The sequence below is a fragment of the Centroberyx gerrardi genome, chromosome 11, assembly GCF_048128805.1.
Source record: "Centroberyx gerrardi isolate f3 chromosome 11, fCenGer3.hap1.cur.20231027, whole genome shotgun sequence".
In the NCBI taxonomy this organism is placed as follows: domain Eukaryota; kingdom Metazoa; phylum Chordata; class Actinopteri; order Beryciformes; family Berycidae; genus Centroberyx; species Centroberyx gerrardi.
This window is the reverse complement of record NC_136007.1, coordinates 19,229,135-19,235,134: the sequence shown is the minus strand read 5'-3', so window position 1 is coordinate 19,235,134 and position 6,000 is coordinate 19,229,135.

Sequence of the window (6,000 nt, the reverse complement as noted above, 5' to 3'; positions counted from 1 at the left end):
ACACTTAGATTCTGCCATTACAAATGTCAAATGGTTTTTTTTAAGCATGCAATACGTGTCACTACCGGACCTGCTGAGGCAAACTACAAAGATGTCCCAATCTGAGAGTGACAAGATGTGGTTACATTGTAATACTGGGGCTAAATAATGTAATTTTTCAAGGACTGCTGTTTTCGCCAGTCTCGCTTGATGGATGCTTGGGCGTTTTGAAGGCAACTTGAAAACCTGTTTAGTCAAGCCATTACGCCGCTGTATGGCTGAAATGGAATGCTCCGAGCTTTCTGGTCCATTAATTTATAGGGGCAATAGCACAGTTGTTCCCGAGGTGTTCAGTTACACAAAAATAATAGAGATATGGATAATTGATACCCTCCAGCCAATCAGGAGTGAGTATTCCTTTTACCCAGGGTATAAAGCTTGAATAAACCATGAGCCAGAAAACCTGTTTAAACATCTATCACTTCTTTAGAATGATATCTGGAGCCTATATCAAAGATCAACCAGCATCAATGCATTATGCAGACTAGCTGCTATAACTGAATGGTTGTAGGCATTACCACTAGAATACCTTCTTTATTTTCACAACTCCAGGTCTTAACCAAAACTATCAGAGAAGGTATACTGTGCTTTTACACCCCTCACCCACCACCCTCCTTGCAAAAGCAGGGCCCACTGTCCCCTCATGGCTTTGTTTCTAATAACATTAAGCTGTAGTTTCCATGACATGTTTCCTTCAGTCAGTCATCTCACTGCTGCCAATATTCAAGAAACAATTCGTGACTGTGCGTTAACATGCCTAAACAGGCCTATGTTGAAATGAACTGGACTAACACTAGCCTATAATAAATTTCACAGCAAACCTATAGTAGTAGAAATAAATAATAGGATTATTCTAGGAATATTATAGTGATACTACAGGAGAGAAAAATACCATAAAGCACAATAAGGCTATACACTGAGGCTACTATTGAGCACCGCAGACACGCTACAAGTCCCGGAAGGAATAGGCCTATTATAGGAATATTATAGTGATTTTTTTGTTAGGATGCATACATTCGAAAATGCCCTAATTTTATGAAAGCACGTTTTTGCATAAATTAGGTAATAATGATGCCTGAAAGGACTGAAACAGAACATAATTTGTGCATCCTTGGCTTATGCCTGCATGCTACCAGGCATGACTTCTCTAGCTTACTGCCTCCTGTAGTAGGATAGGCTAAGGCCGTAGAAAGCCATGGGCTCTTGCGCAAACCAATGTCAAGTCATCCCAACACGACTGAACTGAATCTGCATCCAGATGCAGAAAAGCAGCGCATACGTCGACATCTATCCTATTTGCTGATGGTTATGGTTGGGAAATTGATAAACACATGGAAGACGGACTACGTGAAATGCTCAATTTCGTTTTGCATTTTGTCTTGTAGGCCTCTCGACTCATGTACACACACGAAATAGTGATGCTATGTAGGTTAGGGAACAGAATACAACACAATGAAATTAAAGCAGTGTCTGACTACTGAAGGTGTGACATTTGGCCAGGCTCAATTCAGCTGCACACCGCGGTGTTGCAAACTATCCGGGGGGTGCCTGACATATTCCCACCTAGAGAAAGAGGTCACAAAATAACCAGATCAAGCGACACTGACATCTCGCCCATTTAACGATCCTCCAGAGAAATGATGAAGCCCAGCGTCCGCGGCAAAACTTACACACTTGAATGGCCTTTTTGAGTTACCTTCACCCCATTGCAACGTCCCTGCAGTACATTGTAAGCTACAAAACATGCTCAGCTCACTGACACTCAGTGATAGGGCGCCTCGCTTGCAGCCAATATTCAGCCTATTTGAGGCGGACATAGCGTTAGGGCTTCATGACTCCGCAATTTGGCTACTCATTTTGATCGCAGGACGGGACTCTTGACATATTTCAAAAGGTTCATTACCTCTAAAGTGCGTATTTCTTGCTGTGTGAGGTCGTTGGACGCGGCGCATTTGGTCCGTAGCCCCTGTAAACTGGAGATGGAGATTTCAATCATATTCTGGATGAGTTCGCATTGATGTAGCGCGGCCATCGCTGCGCCACCGCCGCTATCCCTCTCCGGCTGCTCATCACTCTCGACCATCTTCCCACCTTTAGCAGACACACTATCCATTCCTCAGCATTGGGCACGGCTTGAAGGGCTGGAGTCAAACTGTTAAGCTAAAATACATATGCACCAGTCCGGCGACGCAGCGACCTATTATGGAAGTTAACAACAAATGTCCCCAGTTCCCAATCTGGAAAACTCTGGATGCGGAGGAAATTAATTTATCAAAACAAGATGCTCGATGATGACCCAGGTTGCAAAGCGGTCCAAAGTCCGATAATGCTCGAGTTGTCTGTTCTGTCCGTAGGCTACCGACGAGAGGCTCGTCTCTCCCACCGACAGCTCTGGCAGAGGCTTTTACCGTCTGTCAGCTGTTGGAAACATCATGGGGCGCAGTGCAATCTGGGAAATGGAGTCCTTTTTTTAGGCTACAACTGCTCTCTCTCTCTCTCTCTCTCTCTCTCTCTCTCACACACACACACACACACACACACACACACACACACACACACACACACACACACACACACTTTGTTTAGTCCCGAACGAAAAAGAACTACAGTAGTCGATACTATAATTAATTTTAGAAAGATATTATACGATTATCACAGCAAAACTACTGTAAGTCCCTATGGTAAAATTATAGGAACAGTGAACCAAATGAGATAAAAAAATATATATATCATAAAGTATAATAAGGTCACTGAGTAAACTCACTATTGAGCACCAGGGCTCGATATACAGTAAGGTATCAATTTGGACTGTGACATATTAATGTTTTGGCTTGAGTAATTCATTTCGTTATGTACTTTAATACTACTTATTCTAGTTGTTAACCTAAGCCTCATAGTCACTGTCTTATTTCACACTCAAAGCAATAAGAGTATGGAGCCACAGTATAAGAAATGTGCTCACTGTATTCTCCAGACCAAGGCAGAGGGTTTCTCCTCATAACAGGACAGTAGCTACGAAGCACTGCATATGTATGGGGGCGGGGGAGGAGTGTACAGGTTTCCTCAATCATTAAGCAACACTAAACATGGCTCATTGCTGCAATGAGGGTGTGATGTTCCTTCCTTTAATATACCCTGATTATACAATGGAATGTGAGTCACTTCTCATGGTGCCTTGTGTTCCTCCTTTCCATCTGTCAACAGTCTCTTCTCCTCTACTGGTTGCAAGGAAGACTATATCTCTCACTGGTCAGACAGTCCAACTAGCAGCCTAGCATGGTGATATATAGAGAACAGATAGAGCCAAATAGAGAAATAGTATTTTAGTATATTGTTGAGTTAGTTCCAAAAATGTTGCATACAGCAAACTGACATTGAATCAACCTCGAATCAATTTAAAGCATCAGTGTAAATTCCTCTGAATCAACATTGAAATCTGACACTGATTCAACACATTATTGCAAGTTGATCTAACATTGATACAGCAATGCAATGAAACAGACACAAAATCAGCCGAGTTTCAATTAAATTTCAGTAATCTTTTTGTTGATCCAACGCTGAATCAGTGTAAAATCAGTCCTGCTTTATCAACAGCACAGATTCTGTGGTAACATGCCAGCAGAACACCATGCCAATTTCAGCTCTTCTTAGCCTGGAAAATCAAGGCTAAGTGGGACTACTGGCAACAGTAGGATCAGAGTGAAGGAAAGCTTTAAAGGGATATTTCACTTTGGTAGAATATGCTCAGAGCACATACTCTTATATACATTATACACATTTGTGAGAGGTCAAACACCAATATCGGCCACTGTGGGGACTTGCAGTCACCCTCACTCACTGGCTAATGTTTTGAATACACTAGTCTAAAATCATACTTCTAACAAATATACTAAGTATCGACACCAAGGAGATAAAGTAGATCAAGGTAAGAATATTTCATTTTGTGTCCAGAGTGAAAGAAGATGGCAGCTGATGCTGGAAGCTGAACTCTCATTGGCCTAGAGATATATATGCAAAAAAGTGAAAACATTCAGATAAAGTGAAATATTGATTTAAGTCTCTTTTATACGGTAAGTCTGGTATAGAGTATGTGTATTGCTTAATTGTACCTTAATTATCATGGTGGCTACTTTACCATTCAATTTACTGACCATTAAAAAAGGTGAAATGTAGCTACAGTGAGCACAACATAGTAGCCACTATACTATCAAAGACAAATTCAAATATGATTTTTTTTTTTTTTTACCTTGCATTATGTTTCATGTTAGCCCTCTGTGATTAATAACATCTCAGTGCCTCACCTTTATTGCTCTCCTCTCCTGTGTGTTCTCTGTTGTTGCTGCAGTTCTCTCCAAGAGTTCACTTTCCTCTTAAATGATCCCACTTCCTTCTTGCATATTCTATACTCAATAATAATCTAGAGCATACATGCAATCAAATAAATACTTGCAATATTGCAACAAGCCCCTGAATTTAACAACAGCTATGGCAGGTGAGAGGCACTTGTCAGCTTGTTGACATGAGTGGCTGAGCTGAGGATAGACATGATCCTTTCCCAGCCTCACGGCCACTTAAGCCGTTTAAACTGTGGTGCTATTGGACAGCCAAGACACCACGCATCTAGTGGAACTCATGGCACCGCTTCAGATTAAATTAGATTGTGCACAATCTGATTGCGTCTCCTTTGGGTGGCAAGGATCTCCTGAGCCAAGCGTCCAGGTCTGGGGAGGTTGAACCCTGACAGGGACACTTGAGACTCACAACCTTTGCTCCAGAGCCTGCTGTCCGTAAAGACTGCAGCACAGACAGGAGCAGACAGGCTCACTGCACCCCTTGGAAAAATCATTTTTGTGTAGGCTGACTTGCAGGGCCCAGCCATTGCATAATTCAAATGAGTATATGCAAACTAGAAAATGTATGTGTGTACAAGAAGCCATGATATTGTGTGTGGTATGTTTTGTATGTTGTGCATGTCCCAGGGTTTCCATATATCTGATGTAGTGTACACCTAGTGTGTGTACCTATGTTTCAATAGGCTAATATGGATTTACAAATACAATGAAAGTTAACAGTCAGTTGATTGTAACAGACTCCCATTTTATGGCTCTAAAGTTTGTTGACTTTTCCTTTGACTATAATATAATTCATAGCTCATTAAAATGATGTCATGATTTCTCCCCTTAGCGATAATAAACTTATGCTTAAACTTATACAGAGCATTCTTTTCATGCCTCCATGCCTTTCATGTTAAAATGGCTTTTTTTTTAGGATGTTTTGACAATTGGAATTAAAACACCAAATGTGTATTATTATTATTATTATTATTGTTATTATTATTATTATTATTAAGCTCTTATGGTGACTCAAAACATAGAACTATAACCATCTAATTGCCTACTTGATATTATTATATTAATTTGAAAAACAGATCAAGAAGAAACATAAGGCAGACTGGGCCTCCACTGAACTCTAATTGAACTCTCTACCCCACGACTAGCCAAGTGAGGTTTTTTTTTTTTTTTGAAGTGGGGAGTGGGCAGTCCACTAACCTTTAGTATTTTGCCTTCATACAGACAGCTGGAAAACAGAGAGGGAGGCGGCACAGGGGGGACACAGGAGAGAACGTTCTGGCGGGGTTCGATCCCAGACCAGCGGGGGAACATGTGCGGCTCCACAGACTGCAGCCACAACCATTTGACTACCTCCAGACACAGGAGATTATATCTTAAACCTAACATGAACGCAGACGTCGCCGGAGCTCTCCAAGAGTCTAATCCTTGTCTATTCCCTTGTCTATTCTCGCCTGGGCTATATATTCTACCTTGGCTCACTGCGGCCTTCAGGAATGCCAAAGACAAAGTTTTAACTGTGCAACACTTCTAGAATCGTATATTCTAGAACCTAGAATATAACTTTGCCACTTTTGGGTCTATGAAAACAATCCACTTCACATATGACAAA